The sequence below is a fragment of the Canis lupus genome, chromosome 27 (assembly GCF_011100685.1).
Source record: "Canis lupus familiaris isolate Mischka breed German Shepherd chromosome 27, alternate assembly UU_Cfam_GSD_1.0, whole genome shotgun sequence".
NCBI classification, from domain to species: domain Eukaryota; kingdom Metazoa; phylum Chordata; class Mammalia; order Carnivora; family Canidae; genus Canis; species Canis lupus.
This window is the reverse complement of record NC_049248.1, coordinates 4,633,885-4,653,556: the sequence shown is the minus strand read 5'-3', so window position 1 is coordinate 4,653,556 and position 19,672 is coordinate 4,633,885. Positions and strand designations below refer to the sequence as shown.

Genomic DNA, 19,672 nt, shown 5'->3' with positions numbered 1-19,672 from the left:
CAAATCCCGTATTTCCAGTGGAGACAAACAAGGAGTTCATGGCAAGAGGACTCCTTCCTTCCAGGAAGGCTAGGTGGACCACCACTTGCCTAGCAGCAGGCTCCTGCCCAGGCTCTGTCCTTCTCTTTGTCTTCTCTTTGGGTCCTGCTCTTTCCCTGGATATCCTCATCCAAAAATAGAGGAGTGAGTCACCTCCTGGGATCACCAAGCCTCCACGTGGCCCTGCTAGTCAAAATCAAAAAATGCCAAGAAGGCCACGTGACACTTGTTTCCCAAAATATTCTTGAACTATTTACATTTATTTTTAAACAGCAATTGTACTTTTGGTCTACCTGCGTCTTGATCGTATTATAAATTTCAGGACAGTTTTAGAATATAGAGATTTAAAAGTTGCTCCCATTATAATAAGTTCTTAGAAAATGTAAACAATAAACTCTCATTTAATGATTTATCCTAGTACTCCCTGAGAAATCTATAGCATTTATCTATCACAGCTCAGCCATGAGGGACATTCAAAATAACAAAGACTGCATCATTTTGTTAATATTTCTGTGGTCCACAGTGATAAAAAGCTAGAAGTTATTTGTTGGTCTCAACGAATCATGAATGATCTTTTAAAAATTAATATTGGGGGCACTTGGGCGGCTCAATAAAATATCTGACTCTTGGTTTCAACTCAGGTCGTGATCTCAGGGTTGTGAAATCAAGCCCCAAGCCAGGCTCTGTGGTGGGTACAGAGCCTGCTTCAGGGTCTCTACTCTCTCCCTCAGCTTGAATTCTCTCTCTCCTCTCCTCCTCCTAAAAAATAAAAATTAACATTGGATGTTAGATCCTGACATATCCCCCAAACATTTCTTCCTATAATTGTGACCTGACTTCTGAAGGAAATCCTATAGAAAACATCATGGCCAGAAGATTATTCCACAGTCACCAAATCCACATCCTTACCCTTCTTTTATTGGATATCAATAAAAATACTACAGCATACCCCCAAATGTATATCTCATTATGTATAAATCAAATGGATGTACTTCAGTACTAATATGTTCATTGTAAAGCAAACAAAAAATAGACTTTTTGAAAAGATGTCATAAAAATTTTAAAATATTCCCAATATATTTAAATCTAGTTAATTATGCAAATTTTGTTCTCATTAAAATACTGTCCGTTATATTTTTAGTGAGAGCAATGTGGTATAATTTGCATCGTTTTAAAAAAACTTTAGTATTATACTTTGAGATACCTCAATTTAAATATCTCAAATATCAAACTTTTGATACAATTCATACATTTAATGATCTTCCAAGCTTAGAAAGTTACCTCACGAAGGCACAATGGACACACCACACAAAGTGTATCATTGATAAGAAGGAGTAACTCCATGTACTGAAGGCCAAGAGAATTTGGGATTTTTAAGTCAACTTCTTTTCTGATCCAATCAGATCTTTCATTGTTTTTCATAATGATACTGATGGAAAGACTGTTCCAGGTGCAGAAGGGTGGATTCTGCTGCTTTTCTTGCTGTTGTCCTTACAGAATTGTTATCTTTATGCATTTCCTTGCAGGAATCTTTAAGTTATTCATCCTTTCTATGAGGGTTAATTTGGTTCAAACTATCTAATACATGACCATGGGGCATGGGTAGATTGCAGAACATTACAGTATGCTGACAGCTCACAAACCAATAAGGAGGCCACTGCCAATACCTCTCCATAATGAACCTGCACATTCTCTCAGTATGGTGCTGAGGACGTAAGCACCCGACATAGGGCACCAGTCACTAACCAGGTAATTTTTAAAGACTAAGTACAATGTCTAATATCTTCATTTTTATACCTCAGTGATTTGTATGGGCATTCCATGTTAGAGAACAACTTTTTTTTTTTTCCAGATGAAGAAAGGTGGGGCACAGAGGAGTGATGACTTGCTCCAGGTCACACAAGTAAACCTCACAGGATAAGTGCCTGCTGGACCAAACACCCAGTCCTCTCCCCACATTACCACAATGCCTCAAACTTCTGGCACAGCCAGCCTCTCTGTCCCTGGCCCTGTTTGTGACCCTTCATTCCCCCTAAAAACCATGAATGCTCTAAAATTTAAGCAGCAACTTTGCGCATGACAATAGATAGGTAGATGAGAGCGAGTTTATCTAGCAGAAAGGGTGTTATGGAAGGCACCATTTTTTTTTTCATTATCAGATTAATGTCAGGTCCCAGAGATTCAATCCCTTCTTTGTTTCCCATGTGAATCACTGAGTCAGTAACCACAGCCCTAGTGAAGGGAAGTTACAACAGACTGTATTAGAGTCTACTGAAAAGTGTAAATGTAGTCCCTGATGTTAAGCATGAACATGGTAACCGTGAGCTAATAATGGACTTTTATGCTAACAAGTCAACCAGGAAAACACTGAGCTGTAAGCTGAGAGGGGAATCTAAGGTTTTAGAAAAATAGAAAACTTATTAGAAAACATGTATTTTTAAAATAGATCACAGAACGGTAGACCATGAAGCCAACTGTGTCAGTGACATCTCTCAAGCTTACATGAGGTGTGCTACAAGAGGACTGCTGAGCATATTCCATTGAGACCAATGGTACCCAGGAGGAACAGGGAGAGAGACTATCTAGAATAGTGTTCTACATTCTCAGATTTTACAATAATGAAAATTCTAAAAGTTTGGGACTCCATATGGGATTGTCTATTTTTTAAATCATTCAAATAAGGACATAAAATTAATTAAGGGAGAAACCAATAAATTTAAGAAGTAATGATATTTAAATGAAAAAATCATACAAATTTGAGATAAAATTTTTTTATCTCGGCTTTTATCACCAAAATTGCAAAAAGATTTGGATATGAATACATAAAAATGTAAACTACACATGGAGAGCATGATACATAAATTAATTGACATGTGACAAGTTGTGAGTTTTTGCAAATATTTTCCTTAGGGGTTAATGTTTTTAAAATGTAGAATAAATTACAAAGCAATATAAAAAACATGAGCAGCCAGTGGAAATATGGGCAAAGTTCTTGGACAGAATAATCACAGAAACTAAAATATCACTGAAAATTAAATGTTTCCATTTATCAAAAAAAGAAAGGACTGCCATTTTGAAAAAGATGTTTTAATGCCAAAAAGGTAATCTATCTAATCTGACAGAGTAAAATGCAGTCCTTTAAGTATGCATAGATTTATGAAAACTCACCACTGTTATTTTTCTCATTTTACCATGAATCAACTACTAAAACCAGTATATGCCCCACTATTTGAGCCACTGACCTAGAAAAAGTCTGAGTACAAAGATAAGCTTGTGCAAATTGTTGGAGGGGCCTAATCTGCATAAACACCCAGTGTCAGTGGAGGCCATCAGGGATGCATTTGTCTGATGGCTCTGGAGCCTCCAGAGAGAAATAGCAAAAAGATTTTGGGACAATCTGACTGGCTTCTGGCCCCTGGAATGAAGAGACTCAACATCAAATCATGTCAACATCTTGGCGTCTGGGGAGCCAGTCTATGAACATGAGTGAGATAAGACAATGTTCCAACTTGAGACCTGATCTGCAGGATGCAGGGGGCTGACACCCAGACCCCATGTGTTCTAAGTTCTTCAACAAGGAGGACTGATAATACAAGACTAGTTTTATGGCACTCGCATGTTCTAATCACTAAAATTGAGGCCATCTAGGTAAATAATGACAATCTTTATTTATTGGAGAAATGCCAGTGGCTGCAGTCCTTCACACAGGTGGTGGTAGTGGCTACAGCAGCTGACATATGGCAGAGCACAGAGTCCCTGGCATCGTTACTGAGTCAGAGAGGATCCTTGCATGAGGACCTTGCAGAAGACCCCTCCATTTCTCTGAACACAATGTGCCCTCCGAGAACCCTTAAAGGTGTGCAGCTCACAGAGCAGAAGCAGGAGGTCCACCTCCTTCCTGGGGCTTCCCAGGGACACCCCCCCTCCCAGGCTCTACCTCTCAAAGGAGGCTGCATCTTTATCTGCAGATGTTGTACAGTTGGCATAACCTGGATCTGTATTTCTCCAATGACTTCTTCCTTAGAGCCGCGGACCATGTAGTCCTATCCTCCCATTACAGCAGTGAGAAATCTGGCAAAACAGGGAAGACTCCTGAACCTGGAGTTACTGCTTACATGTTTTAGACACTCATGTGTCAGACCCTTCATTCCATCTTCACCACGTCACCCCAAACTGTTTGCTGTCACCATATTGTAGTGGAAGACATTGACGCTGGAGTAACTTGGAGAACATCCATAAGGTCACATAGTAAATGGCAAAGCTGAGATTCAAACCTCAGTCTGTCTACTCCCTGTTTTAGGCACACTCTACTCCCAGAAAGAGTATCTGGGCAGAAAGCTAGAAATAATAGCAACGACTAAAGACACATTATGCAATACTCATAATATGTAATGGTATGCAGCTATTGATAAGAAGTGAGCTAGATTTATAGATGTGTTAGTCTAGAAACTTTCTGTGTTGTGTGGTTAAGCAAGAAAAAAAGAAGCCAAGAAAAAACACTGTATTGTGTCATTTTTATTTTGTAATACTCCTGCCTGTGTGAACATATAGCATAGAAAAGCTAAAGAAGCATATGGTGCAAACTCAACATTGGCTACTCCTGGGAGGTGGGGTTAAAAGGAGAATGACCTTCTAGCTTATCATTTGAATTGTTAGAACAAGAATATTTAATATAATTTAAAAGAAAGAAGACCCTTGCTTCTGTATACTTTGAGCACACAGTAAGAGTTGAGTAAATGTTTGCTGAATTGAATCAAACTGAACCAATTGAACCTTCCTCACCCTCTAGAACCCCACCAGCAGGGTAGGCTGTCAAGAGCAAGAATGTGGAGTCTGTACTTTAGAGATAAAAGCAAGGGCACTGGTGGGGAGATGGAGCAGCCTTGCCTGCTAAATCCAGCTCTCCTAACACCCAGGCCTCAAAGCTGGTGGGAAGGTGTTGTGATTGATCAGTGGGGAATAACTCCACCTTGATGTTTAACTCATTGCTGTATTTTGCATTTCAGGGTAGCACAATCCTATTAGCAGCCCCCTAACCCAGTGATGGCCACATACCCAGCAGAAACTTCTTGATGTGAAAGGGGACAGCTGAGCCTGGTTGGCTACATTACTGCCTCCTTTTAGAAAAATCACCAGCAGCATGAAATCTTTAGTCTATTAATAGAGATCTCCTGCACCCTGATAATAGCAGCTCAAAAAGAGAAAGTGGTGATCTGGGTTCTTATGGCTGAAACCAGAGCTTTGTCACAGTAGCTCAGCCCCTGGCTTACCTCGGGTTGCTGACATTGAAAAGGTGGAGAGGGTTCGCCTTTCAAAGGTATGAACTTGAAAGTTGCCCAGTGTTCCTGTGGTAAATGTATTAAGGTGTTTTAAAAGCAAGTGAGTGAAATAAGTCAATCGGAGAAGGACAAACATTATATAGTCTCATTCATTTGGGGAATATAAAAAATAGTGAAAGGGAATAAAGGGGAAAGGAGAAAAAATGAGTGGGAAATATCAGGGAGGGAGAGAGAACATGAGAGATTCCTAACTCTGGGAAACGAACTACGGGTGGTGGAAGGGGAGGTGGGCAGGGGGTGGGGGTGACTGGGTGACGGGCCACTGAGGTGGGCATTTGACGGGATGAGCACTGGGTGTTATTCTATATGTTGACAAATTGAACAAATAAAAAATAAATTTATTTAAAAAAAAAAAAAAGCAAGTGAGTGTCAAAGACAAATGTGATAGAGATATGTGACAAGAAAAGGCAAGTATTTCTCCAGGACTTTGAGATAAACTCAGTGAATAAGTGGATCCTACCCATCTTCACCAAATCATTACTTTTTTTTTTTAATTAGGTAAAGGGGGACACCAGTAGTCCAGTAACCTTCACACAAAGTCACACAGCAGCCAAGGCCACATCTTAAACCAACCTCACCACCACAGGTGTGGACTCTTCATCTTGAACCCATACCACCCTGAACCCATACCTTTCCAATAAGCAAGGAGAAAACAATTTGATATTGAGCTTCACTTGCCTTGCTGACACAGGAAGGTATCTGGGACTGATCCCTGGATTTCCTGTAAATGAAATGTAAGAAGCTTAATCCCCCTGCCAGGACTTAGAAAGAACCCCCCAAGACTGTGAGTTAGAGAAGGTATAGATGAAAACACATTGTGTTATTGTAGGAAGAATAAAAATTATTTTCTATGGCCATATAGCACGTTATGGTTTTGAAAGCATCTTGCAGGTTGAACCTCATGAACCCTCATACACAGTGCACCCCTCTTCCCCCCCCCCCACTCCTGCCCCAGCAGGGTAGGTGGGACTGACCTAATTATCACTGCTTAATACATGACGAAGCTCTCACGCAGCTAGCAACAGGCAGAATCAAGACTAGGGACTCTTCTGCTACCCAGCCCCATGCTCTTTCTGCAGGACTTAAAGAGCAAAGTGAAGAAAACCTCTCCTGTGGGCAAATGTGTCTCTACCTGTGACACATTTGCCCAGCCCAGGAATGAGTAATTCCGCCAGCCATAGCAATCTAGCACCAAACTGAGTGCTTTCCCTAAGGGCCAGCCCTGCCTTTTCAGCATGGCTTTGTGTAAACCTCTGGCCCATTTGGAAATCTCAGCTGGAATGTGAGTTATTAAAAAGAAATAAAGATAGAAATTTATCCATGTTTATCATTCCCCCAAAACAACCCCACCCAACCCCCCCCCACACACAGCCCCATCACACCTGAACACCTGCTTCTACACATTAGTGTCTGAAACAGCTCCTGCCATCAGCTTAATTTTCCAGGAAGCTCCTTCTATAACTTCATATATCAACCATGTCCCACTGTGAGAGGGAAAAAAAAATGCCCATGAAACTGTAGAGAATCTGGAAGTGGTGCCATTTGATGACGTGTGTGTGTGTGAGAGAGAAAGAGAGGGATTTTAAATAGCTTTTACTCCCTAATTTCATGTTGCTTAGGGTTATGTTAAAATTAGTATATCCAGGAAATAGCAATGCGGAAAGGTGGCCCAGAAACCTTTTTAGATTGCAAGGAGAACATTGGCCTGCTTTTAATTTTGTACATGTGGATAAATTACAAAGTGAATGGTAATCAACAAAATCTTTATTTCCCTACTATCTTTTCTTGCTTGTGCCTGGTAGTCTTCAGTGAGTGGGGTTGATGTAGGGGCCTTTCTGGGACACCACACTGTCAGCCTTCTTTCTAAGCTATACATTGTCCTTAGTTCCTCAACTGTCCCAAATGTGTTTTTAATGTCTGGACCTCAAGTACTAAGTTCATTATGCCCTCCAGATCAACATAGATGACATCATTGTTCTGTGCAAGGCCCCCCATTTTTCCTTTCATCCTTGTTCCCATTGTAGGAACCCACTGAAATATCCTTGCACATATACTCCTTCACTGAAGGATATCTGATGGTTTTGGTGAATACAAAGGTCTACATTACAAGGTCTATCATGTTCTGCAGCCCACTTTTTTACTCAGCTCTGTTTTTTACAATCTTGTCCTAAATCTAGCTCCTGGTTTCTGACTACCACAAGGTGTTCCACTATATTCACCTACCATATTCTGAATCTTCCACTTACTAGCTGTGTGACCTTGGGCAAATTCCTTAACTACTCTGAGCCTCGGATTCCTCACATATAAAATGAGATACTAACAGTAACTATATATTTGTGTTATGAGGATTAAATACGTTTTTGGCGTATCTGAAGAGCTTTGAAACATGCTTGGCGCAGAAAAACTGCTAAAAAAAAAAAAAGAGCTAGCTAATAATAATTACTATCATTAACTAGTTCCCCAGTCCCCCAGTGTAGGGTGTGTTGATGAAACAGCTGGCTCTCTGACACCATAAACAATGCCTCAAAGGCCATGCTTACCCATATTTTCTCCTAGAATTGCTCGTATATGTCTCCAGGCTACATACCCAAGAGTGAGATTCCTGAATTACAGAATAATGTCACAAAGCAATACGAGGACATGAACATGGACAATGGATAGCTCTCTAGGATGTCCAGTTTTATACTCCCACCAGTGGTCTTGAGAGTCCTCATTCCCCACATCCTCTCCAGTACTTGGTAGCACCTCACTTTCCAGTGGTTGCTAATGTTATGGATGGAAAATGGCATCTTGTTCTGTTTTGCTTGTCCTTAATCACTGACGTTGAGCATCTCTTTTATATTTGTTAACCTCCTGTGAGTTCATATATTTTGCCTAATTTTCTAAAAAAATTTCCTATTTTCCTTTGTTGTGGTAGTTCTTGGCACATTCTAGAAATTGATTCCTTTCCATTTTAAAAATAACAAATATCTTCAAGTCTATCACCAATCTGTCACATTCATCTATGGTGCCATTTACTTAACAGAAATTCTTAATGTGGTCACGTCCACCAGTTTTTTCCCCTTACGATCTGTGCTATTTATGTATTGTTTAAGAACCTTTTTTCCATCCCAAGTCACACACACAGATACACAAAATCTTTTTATCATCTTAATATCATAATTTTATCTTTCACATTTAGAACTACAATTCATTTGTTTCCCATGGATCCACTAAGTCTACAATTAATTAGAGTTTATTTTCGTATTTGGTAGAAGTTAGAAATCTGAATTTTCTTAATAATATAACAGGGCAGCCTGGGTGGCTCAGCGGTTTAGTGCTGCCCTCGGCCCAGGGCCTGATCCTGAAGACCCAGGATGGAGTCCCAAGTCGGGCTCCCTGCATGGAGCCTGCTTCTCCCTCTGTCTGTGTCTCTGCCTCTCTCTTGCTCTCTCTCTATCATGAATAAATAAATAAATAAACAAACAAATAAATAAATAATAAAAAATACATATAACAATTTCATATACATTTTCAAATCATTTGTTAAGCTAATCCCAAAGTTCTTTCTTAATTCTTGCTGGAATTTCACTGAATTTATGGATTAGTTTGCAAAGAGTTTACATTTTCAACATGAAGTCATGGACATGGTAACTTCTCTAGTTACCCAAGTCTTATAACGATCTTTAACAAAACTTAAAATTTTTGTTCTTAAAGGTCTTATACATTCTTTGTTAGATACTTTCCTAGGTACTTCACAATTTTTGTTGCCCCTGAAAATATTTTTTTTCCTATCTGATATTCCATTTAGTTATAAGAGAACATTATTGATTTCTGTAAGTTGGCCTTACATCCAATAATTCTGCTGGCATTTCTTATTAGTTCTAATAGCCTATTGGGCTATTAGATACTTGATACTGTTGGGTTTCCCAGATAGGTTATAGAAGCACTAACTTTTGTCCCTCTCTATAATTCTTTTTATTCATTTTTCATGTATTATCACATTAGTCAGTACCTCCAGTAGTAAACTGAATGGTAAAAGTGTTTTGTAAGCATCTTGTCCTATTCCACATTTTCAATAATTTATTCTTTCTCTGTTAATATATATGTCTGCAGTAAATTCTTGATATATAGCCTTTATTAAATTAAACAAGTTCTATTTCTAGTTTCATAGCCATTTACTTTGAGGACCTTTATGATTTTTAGTCATTCTTGCATTTCTGGAGTAAATCTACTTGTCCATTATGCATTTTTTTAAATTTATTTTTTATTGGTGTTCAATTTACCAACATACAGAATAACCCCCAGTGCCCGTCACCCATTCACTCCCACCCCCCGCCCTCCTCCCCTTCTACCACCCCTAGTTCGTTTCCCAGAGTTAGCAGTCTTTACGTTCTGTCTCCCTTTCTGATATTTCCCACACATTTCTTCTCCTTTCCCTTATATTCCCTTTCACTATTATTTATATTCCCCACATGAACGAGAACATATAATGTTTGTCCTTCTCCGACTGACTTACTTCACTCAGCATTATGCTCTTGGATTAAGTGAGTTAATGTTTATTCAGGAAATCCAAATGAAATAAGACCATAACTTTCTTTAATTTTATAGTACTTACCTAATCTTAAAGCCCAGGGTATATACTAGCATCATAAAAGTAAATCAGGTGGAATTCTCCCTTGTTCAATTTTCTGAAATAATTTGTATAGAGATATTCTTGGTTCTTTGTCTATAAAACTCTGGATCCTTTCCTTAGGGGTGATAGTGATGATGATTATTCTGTCTTCTTGAAACCAGTGTTCCTATTGAAAAGATGGATACCAATTTAATTCTTATTCTTTTATAGGTTATTTTTTCTCTCTGAAAGTTTTGATGTACTTAAATTTTACCATTGATATGTCTAATGATGATTTATTAATTTTTGTATTTTTAACCTATGTAGTCCAGCATTCTACATAAATTGTCCAGTTCTTCGTTAACTACTTGTTTCTACTTCAGGCTTACAACAACTTGCTATATTTCCTTGAAGATATAATGTTTATTTTAAATTCTTGTTCACTTGCTACACTAATTCTGCCCATTCCAACATAATGTACTCAATATGTTAAACCTTTTCCACTAGTGATCATTCTCTTTGGATATCTGATAATTTTCCCCCGATAGTCCTTAAAACTGTCAACTATGTAGGCAAGTAATATAAACTCCAGGAAGAAATGGGATCCTTGTGTCCCTGCTGGTGAACTAGAGGGAGGAAAGCCCTGCTTCAGGGCACAAAGCCTCTGGCAGGACAATCTGGGCCCAACCCAGCCAGGAGACCCTACCCCTAGAGGAATCTACCTGGGTACTTCTCTTTTTAAGAGTTGCTTTTTCCCTCGGCTAATTGTCCAGCCCACTCCCCTCTATGACTGGGGAGGAGAGAAGGCCACTCTAGGGGAGACTAACAACCACCTTTACCTTCACACTAGCCTAGTCTGGCTTGCCTCTCTCCTAATGGTAACCTCCCTCCTCTGGCTGGCACTGGGTGGGGGTGTGCTGTTTTCACACCTTGCGGCAAAGCAGAAAGCAATTATCCAGCCAGGGCAACAATGGGGATAGAACGTGACTCATCTGAAAGTAGCATCAGTAGCATCTGACTTTCTAACTATCATTTCCAACTTCTCCCCCAGTGACATCCAATTTCCTGATGTCTCCCCCAGAATTTCTTGGACCCAGTCACCTCCCCCTGGCTTCTCCACCATCTCCAAGTTGGTTTTGGATAGGAGGCCAGCATTTATCCTGCTTCATCATTTCTTCTGGGAGTGGAATGATTTCTCTCCATATGCTGATTCAGTGTTCCTACTCTAGTTCTAATCCATCTCCATACTTTCACCACCTTACTTCATGACTGAATTACTTTAAGCAAAATGAAACCAAAAAAGAATTATTTCCCAGAATTAGAAACCAAACAGGATCGTATGAATAATCTATAAAGATGACAACCTGGAGTGGAAGGCCAAGTAGGCCCTGAGGCCTGTAGACACTCATCAGAAGAGCCTTTCTCATCCTTTCTATTGCAACACAGTCCCCTGAGCAGTTTCCCTCCCTCCAGTTCTTCCTACCTCCCTCCTTTCAGGTCTTTCTTTCAGGAATCTCAAGTGCTCTCCATTGTCTTGGGATTAGGTAAAGATGTATGTCACCTCCTTTGCATTCTGACCCATCTTTCCCCTGGAAAACATACATTGATTTGGTTATTTCAAAGTCTGTCCACTCTGTACCAACTAGATGGTCAGGTCTGTAAGAGACGATCTTCCTCTGCAGTTGTCCAGTATGTTGGATGACAGAATCACAATCTAAGAACATCTCAATAAACCAGAATGATGATGGACTGACTTTTGCTTTCTTCAAGATGGAAAATAAAACCAATGGAAAATCAGGAGCCCCATCTGGTAGTGGCGCCTACCATGAACATGCCTGTCATCTCTGATACCACCATCATCTCAGCTATGTTAGGCCCTTGCCCGAAACCCTCTTCAATGTGGGCCTTCTGTTTTAATTGGGAACCCTTCTCTGAAACCCTAAGGTTGTTACATTCCCTTGCATCCCATCCTAGGGAACTACCCCCACAGGCTGTGAAGGAAGCCTTGAATTCTTTAAATTCTGTGGCACATTCCAGACTCTTCCAACCTTACATCAAAATCCCTGCTTTTTTAATAGCCACATGACCTGCCCAAAGCATTACCTACCCCTCCTCATTGCTGCCAGCCAGTAACCTACCACTTACTCTCATTTCTCCTGGTTTCCCTATAAGTACATTAATATGCTCAAGCTTCCCTCCTCTGCCCCCACCCTGGTGAGCAACCCTGGGTATGACCCAATGCCTCATTTTCTCTGAGATACAAGCTTCTTGATCAATGCAAATTTTGCCCACTCCTATTAGCTACACAATGGTTGGCTCAGACCATCCAGGGAGATGGTTTCTTGCCAATATCACTGGTGGCCTTGACTATGGTCATGTTTCAGCCCTAATCTTGCTTGACTGCAGCCTTTGATACTTTATCTCTCCTTCTTGAAGCTTGATCTTTCTTTGTTCTCTGGGACACCACTCATTGGTGGTTTTTAATCCTCTCCAGTCTGCTCTCCTCCGCCAACCATCAAAGAGGAATTTTCCTCAAATCCAAACTCAGCCTTGCCCCTCTCTGATTCCTTCATCCTGACCTCCCAAGCTCCCCACCATGGTGAATGACATCAGATTCAGAGGCCTCTGCCTTGTGGATTCTTTCTGAGTCATTGCTCTTCCATAAGCTCCATGTTCAAATGGTCACCAAGAGCTAGCAATTCCACCTTCATCCCCTCTCTGACATGGGCCTCTCTCTCCATGCCCACTGTCACTGCATTGATCAGGCCCCCATCCTTGCCAAGCTGAACCACTGCTGTGACTTCACACGTGGTTTCTCTGCCTCTAGTCTTATGTTCTCCCAACCCATTCTCTGGCATGCAGGCAAAGGGATCTTTCTTGAATAAAAATCTATGTCAGTCCCCTGTTTAAGGCCACCCACTAACTTTAAAATCAAATCTAAATTCCTTGGCATGGTGCAAAGACCTGCAGGACTGGGCATTCTTAGTCTTGAAGGCCTCAAGGTTCTCTGACTCATTTCACCCCTCAAGAATCAGAGGGCCCCACTTCTAAGACACTCCCTGGCTAGAAGCTCTTCCTTCATGTTCCAGGAGGCCACCTGGGCTCACAACTTTCTAGTACTTCTGATAGTGTGTTAGATTTTCTGCCCCACAAGGCTATAAACTCCTTATCTTTTGCTTCTGTGTTTTCCCATGCATATTACAGTGCCTGAGCCCTAGAAAATTGCTCTGGGAATATCAAGGAGATAGGTAGATGGGTGAATGAATGTTCTATCCTGCCTCAAGTATATTATACTATGGCTAGTTCTTGGTGCCAAACTGGAAAGGTTTGGATAATGTCAACCAGTACAATGAAGTGACTTAAAACTATGTCACTTGACAAATTTAAAAGGGATAGGGAGTAGGGTAAGGGAAAGGGACCTATGTTTATTGGGTAGTTACTCATGGCTTCCTAGTAGGCATTAAAAAAATGTTATCTCTTTCAAATCCATAATAATAATCTGAAATCAATATTATCTTTATTTTATAGATCAAGAAATAAGGCATAGAAAGATTAACTTGGCTGAGGCTACCCAAATAAGTAACAAAGCTTAGATTTAAACATGGGTCTCTGTCTAACTCCAAACCCCATGCTCTCTCCATGACATTTTCACCCAAGGACTGACTACTGGTAACAGTGGAGGTCAAACTGCAGGGGGAGGATGACTACCATCTTGGTCCTGGTGAGAGATGCCAACGTGGAGATGGTGAGGTGGCGTGGATTTTAGAGAATTTTCCTCCTGTGAGAAACATTACACAGTCTGATGTCCAGATGAGACAAGAAGAGTGAGTGTGATTTCTTTCTTCTTTTTTTTAAAAAAAGATTAGATTTATTTATGAAAGATATATAGAGAGAGGCAGAGACACAGGCAGAGGGAGAAGTAGGTTCCATGCAGGAAGTCTGATGTGGGACTCGATCCTGGGACTCCGGGATCACACCCTGAACTAAAGGAAGATGCTCAACTGCTGAGCTACCCAAGCATCCCGTGAGTGTGATTTCTGGAGCTAGTGGATAGACTAAAGTGTCACTGCAGAGAGAGATTTGTTTTCCATGACTTTTAGAAGGATGTGACAGGGAGGCAGTTTCCTGCTCTCTGTAAGGAAGGGCTTTCCAGCCAGGATGAAAGCAGCTACTTGCAGAAGTGCAGAAGCTCTTCTTGCCCCTTGGCAGGGGTGGTGGACAGTGAGGTACAAGCATCAACAAGAGATGACTGAACTGTAAAATCTCAACAGACACAGCCTTCCCTGCAAGTCCATGATCTAATTCACTCCAACAGGTGTTGAACAGGCGACAAAAACAATGCTTCTTCTCTAGCCTTGCCTCAATCTACATAAAGGTAACAAGGCTGGTGGGGGATGTGGAGCGGAGGTGGTTAATGCAGTTTGAGAGGATGGATAAATTTATTTTTTTAAAGATTTTATTTATTTATTCATAGAGATACACAGGGTTGGTGGGGGGGGGGAGAGGCAGAGGGAGAAGCAGGCCCCATGTAGGGAGCCCAACGTGGGACTCCAGGATCACACCCCAGGCTGCAGGAGTCACTAAACCGCTGCACCACCGGGGCTGCCCAGGATGGATGAATTTAAAAGGTGAACTACCAGATCTCAGGCAAATCTGGCCACGACTTCCTTCCCCTTCACATGTACTGTCTGTCTGGCACCAACAACACGCTTTATATCATCTGGCTTTTTGCTTGGAAGGAAACATATGAACTTTCATATTAGCTTCCTTTAAATTCAATCAAATAAACTTATTTGGTTAAAATGGATTATTTTTTTTCTTTTTTTTTTTAATTTTTATTTATTTATGATAGTCACAGAGAGAGAGAGAGGCGCAGAGACACAGGCAGAGGGAGAAGCAGGCTCCATGCACCGGGAGCCCGACGTGGGATTCGATCCCGGGTCTCCAGGATCGCGCTCTGGGCCAAAGGCAGGCGCCAAACCGCTGCGCCACCCAGGGATCCCAAAATGGATTATTTTTGGAACAGCTTCTAGGGGTTTTGTTTCTACTATATATATATATATATTTTTTTTTTTTTTAAGCAAATTGCCCTTCTTTGCTGCCTTGCATTTTGATGGTCTGATGCTGGGATCCATGGACAGTGTGACTTTTCCCTGGTCCTCCCATCAATTTGGTTTGAGATAATAGTAGGTGGCCAGTTAATTTTCAGGTAGGACAACCAGGGACCTGCTGCTCCAGCTTTCCTTGCTTATTACCAAGATAAACCCATGTCATTCCAGAGAGGCATTCCCCATGAGGCAGTGGGATATTTGTCCAGTGACCCATGGGGGACAACAGCTTTTGCACATTGTAATGGATGATAAGGGAGAGAATGGCTGTAGCCCAAACCCTGAACCTCAGCCCAGCCTCTGACACATCAGAGGCTTGGGGGAAACACATAGCCACCAAAAAAAAAGCTAGCTAGAAATGAGCTTGGCAATCATCAAGCCTTCCTCCCTCATTTTACAGATGAGGAAACCAAAGTCCCAGAAGCTAAAGAGAGTGCTGACTATAGGGCTGCTCCATTACTCCAGAGCCCAAGTCCAGACCCTGTCTCCCCACAACTCCACCTGAACCTCGGCCCCCAAAGAACCTGAAGACTAGAAACTAAACTGGAAGAGAAAGCACGAAGAACAGACACCATATTGCCCTCAGCAAGCACCTACCCAGGCTAGCAATTGGCATTTCTCTGCAGATATAGAGAGATCATGCAAACTCCCCTCAGTAGCTGTTATGGTCTGAATCCACTTGGTTATTGCACTGAGTTCTTTGTGAGGGTAATAGCTCTGTTTTCACTTAAGTCTGCCTGACAACTTGCTCTTTCAAATGTAAGAAAAAAATTAAACACTATAAGTTTTGTACCTTCAAAGTGCCTCCTTCCCAGAAATGGTAGTTAAGGGGGATGGGTCCCATGAGTTGGGGCTCAATAGCATATTTTTTCTGTCCCCAGGGGCATGTTTCAGGCTCTTGTGCCTGAATGTTTTCCAAACTAGAGGAAACAGCGGTTTTGGGGCAACAGGGGTATGAAACCACCACATCTTACACAACCAGCCCAAACCAGTTAGTGTGGAAAATTGCCTAGAGCCTGGCCTCCTGCTGTCCTGGCACTTGCTTTCTTAGGATCCAGGAGCAGAACAAACAGTCATGAGCTCAGGGATCCTCTCTGGGCAGGGCAGGAAGCCTGGGGGTCAAGCTATTTGGGGGAGTGCCCCCTCAAGTGAAGCCCAGACCATCACAGGCTTCTGTTGCCAGAGGAAGCCTGTACCCACGGCTTTCAGGGTGTCTGTCCAGCTTTCCACACCACCAGAGAAAATGACAGCAAAGTTTGCTGGAACTGGACTCTTGATCCTGGAGGACCGGGTACAGGAAATCAGTGTCTGCTCCTCGGTGCTGACAGTGTACTTTTGAAATGGACCTCTGCCTCTCTCCATCTTTTTTGCACAATTATGTTTTTAAGCTAAATTTAAAACATCGAGGAGGAGGAGTGGGAGGGCTCTCTATTGGTAAGATAAGGAGAGTGTCTTAGATGTTCCTTGTCCTTTGCAAAGCTTATTCACAATATCTCATCACTACAATGAAATACCTGATGTTGGTTATGGGCTTGACCCATATCAGAGTAGTGACCATTTTTTAAAGCATGGGTACAGTAGACCCTCTTATCCCAGGCCCCAACTCCCACTACTACCCCCTACAATTGAGATGCGCTCTACTGAAGTCCCAACTATCAGTCCTGTGTTATCCTAGTCGTGCCATGAAGGAGGTGGGTTAAGCTTCAGTTCCATCCACAGAAATTGGCTTGCCAGCTGAACATGAATGGAATTCACTGAGAGGAAATCAGGCAGGTCTCAGCACTGACTAGAAGGCACAGAGGAAAGGCAGCAAGGTCATGTTGCAAGGAGAATCCTGTCTGGACCCTCTGAGGCCACCTCCACTGTCTATGTCACTGGGACTCCATTGCCTCTACTGGAAGGACTCTCAACTGGGGGGCGGCATCCACATTATTCTCAGGGTACAAAGACCTAGGCAGGAGCGTCTCTCTCCCTAGCTGCCAGGGGCTGATCACAATGCATAGCTTTTTCAGTTTCCCAGTTGGAGACACATACCTTCCCTTCCACAGAGGCTCACACAATGGAGGATTTCCCAAAAGAAGAAGGTAGTTCACAGGTTGCACAGCCAAAAGGAAGAAGAAAAGAAGAAGAAGGAGAAGACATCTACATAGTAGGACAGCTGTCATTCCCATTTCACAAATGAGGAAACCAAGGCTCGCAGCCTCATTACTTTAAATGACTAGCTCATTGTCACGTAGCCAGTTAGAAATGTCAAGCCTCTTAAGGGTGACTGTGTTTGCTCACAAATGAGGACATACTGTCTGGAGAGAGGAAGCTTTAGTTTGCAGGCTTGCTTTGATAAATCCTACCCACCTTTTGAATCTGACAACAGTGCTCTGTAGTTGAGAAAATCCCATACAAAGGCAGTACTTCAGTGCGGGCAAATAGTTCAGTACGGCCCAGGCCCAGGTTTTAAGCCTTCCTCTCTCTCTCTCTCTCTCTCCCTACATATTTCTGTGATCTTTCTCTATCTCCTTCTGGCCCTATTGGCAAAATACCCACAGCAGGACAAGCTCAGGGAACATCAGTTCATTCTGGAACTTGGAGTACAATGTGAAACAGAGCAGTGGATCCAGTGGTCTGGATCTCAGGAATCTTGTGATACTGTGTCTGTCTGGGCTTTATTCTGAGGTCATTGGGAGCCTCAGCAGGAGAGAGACCTGAAAAAGTTTTAGAAACAGGGGAGTGAGTAGGAAAGAATAAAGAGTGGGTATGGAGAGGCAATTAGTAGGCTGATATGGTAGACAGGTGGTCAGAATGGAGATGGAGATGTGGGGGGATTCAAGAAATATTAAACAGATGGAATCAAAAGGTCTTGGTGATTATGTAAACACCGTGTGGGTGGGGAGCGAGCAAAAGGGAAAAGCCAAATTGCTCAGGCAACTGGGTGGTCGGTGGGGCCATTCTGCAAGAGAGAGAACACTGGTGGATGAGCAGGCAAAAGACATGAGACTCCAGGGGTTGAAGATCCAGGCAGGAGGTTTTGAAGCTGAAAGGTCAAATATAGCCTCTTGGTTGGTCAGTGTGGATCACAACCCTTTCCACCTACCTGGTCCTGATCTGAAGGCTGCGACCAATCAGCTTTGGCACCCCTCACTGGGCACTGAAAGGCAAGTTAATCAAGCAAAGTTCAAGTCCCTTCCAGTAGCAGCTTGATGCACAGAGACTGGGGCTCTCCTGTCAGCTCTACAGCAAACTAGTTTAGTGACCTTGAGCAAATCATTTGTCTCCCTTAGGTCTTGGTTTCCTGGCCATCACTAACACTCCAGGGTTTATGGATGAATATTTGAGGAGGTGAAGTGCTATGTAAATGTTTACTGCTAATAACAAATCGTCCACAGAATGTCTGTGTATCGCCTGGGCAACCCAACGGCTTTAAAACTCTTAAGTGGCTCTTGTTCTGATTCATCACATTCTATGCATTTAACTTCCAGAACAAATTTAGCCCTCAAAATATCTTGGTACATTTTCTACCCACCCCTTAACATTTAACTCCTCCATCTTCCATACCACTTCACCATTTCTACATCACCTGTTCCCCCAGCACACTCTCATCCTTTTCCTTTTCACACAAGGAGCCCAGCCCCACCCACCCTTCCTCCAGAGAAGACAAAAGCCACCAGGGACACTACTTCAGTGGGTCTACACCAACCACCTCCAGAAAGAAAAACCAGCAGGGCATCTAAACAAAAAGGAAGGGTGCCTGGGTGGCTCAGTTGGTTAAGCATCTGGCTTTGGCTTGGGTCATGATCTCAGGATCCTGCATTGGGCTCCCTACTCAGCGGGGAGCCTCCTTTTCCCTCTCCCTCTACCTACAGCTCCCCTTGCTTATGCTCTCTCTCTACCTCTCTCAAACAAAAGTCTTTTTTAAAAGTAAACAAAAGAGAGCATGGGCAGAGGACAAACCTGGAAGTTAGGGCCCAGTGAAGGGAAGGGAGAGGGAGTTATTTATTTTTAGTATGCTCCATGCCCAGCATGGAGCCCAGCACGGGGTTTGAACCCCATGACTCTGAGATCAAGACCTGAACTGAGATCAGGAGTCTGATGCTTAACTGATTAGGCCATGCAGGTGCCCCAGGGAGTTAGATTTAAACTTGACAAATTAGAGTACACTTCTCCACACTCACTACACACATACACACACACACACTGTGAGCTTAAAGTGGCAGGATCTGGAGAAGGTCTCCACAGGATACCAATTTCAGCAGACGTTCCAAGCTGTTCTGGTCACTGGATAGAGCACTGGCATCACCAGCAGTGACCCTGGATTGGCCTGGAGTTCCAGTTCTTCCTATTGCTCATTTGGACCAGCAGCTCATCAAGGAACCAAGGCTGTCAGAAGTATCTGTCTTAACCACACTCAGTTCACACCACCTTTTTAAAGCAACACTGCCTCTGTGGCATCCAGCACTGCCAACATCTTAAACACAGGGTCATAGAAAGAGCCAGGAAGAAAGAAGTTTAACAACCCCTTCATTCACTGATGGCCAGATCTGATGTGTAAGTTTTTGTTCCAAGGAAACTTCTTTGAAAACTACTCAGTCCAGCTTCCC

At 42.3% G+C, this 19,672-nt stretch overlaps 2 long non-coding RNA genes across 5 annotated transcripts in view; one reads left to right on the top strand and one right to left on the bottom strand.

Annotated features, from left to right (window-relative positions):
• Nucleotides 1–6,055: 6,055 nt before the first annotated feature.
• Nucleotides 6,056–19,672, bottom strand: part of LOC106557866 — a 34,727-nt gene continuing 21,110 nt past the window's right edge. The window contains exons 4-7 of one of the 4 annotated variants that reach the window (XR_005379741.1): nt 11,456–11,561; nt 9,976–10,159; nt 6,761–6,862; nt 6,056–6,099 (exon numbers count right to left, since the gene is read on the bottom strand). This is a non-coding gene — a long non-coding RNA (uncharacterized LOC106557866). Of the gene's footprint in view, nt 6,100–6,760; nt 6,863–7,909; nt 8,814–9,975; nt 10,160–11,455; nt 11,562–18,168; nt 18,223–19,672 lie in introns of those variants that run through there. The other 3 variants (XR_005379740.1, XR_005379742.1, XR_005379739.1) reach the window with 3 other exon arrangements.
• Nucleotides 9,796–19,672, top strand: part of LOC119866438 — a 35,359-nt gene continuing 25,482 nt past the window's right edge. The window contains exons 1-2 of the long non-coding RNA XR_005379743.1: nt 9,796–14,347; nt 15,481–19,619. This is a non-coding gene — a long non-coding RNA (uncharacterized LOC119866438). The remainder of the gene's footprint in view (nt 14,348–15,480; nt 19,620–19,672) is intronic.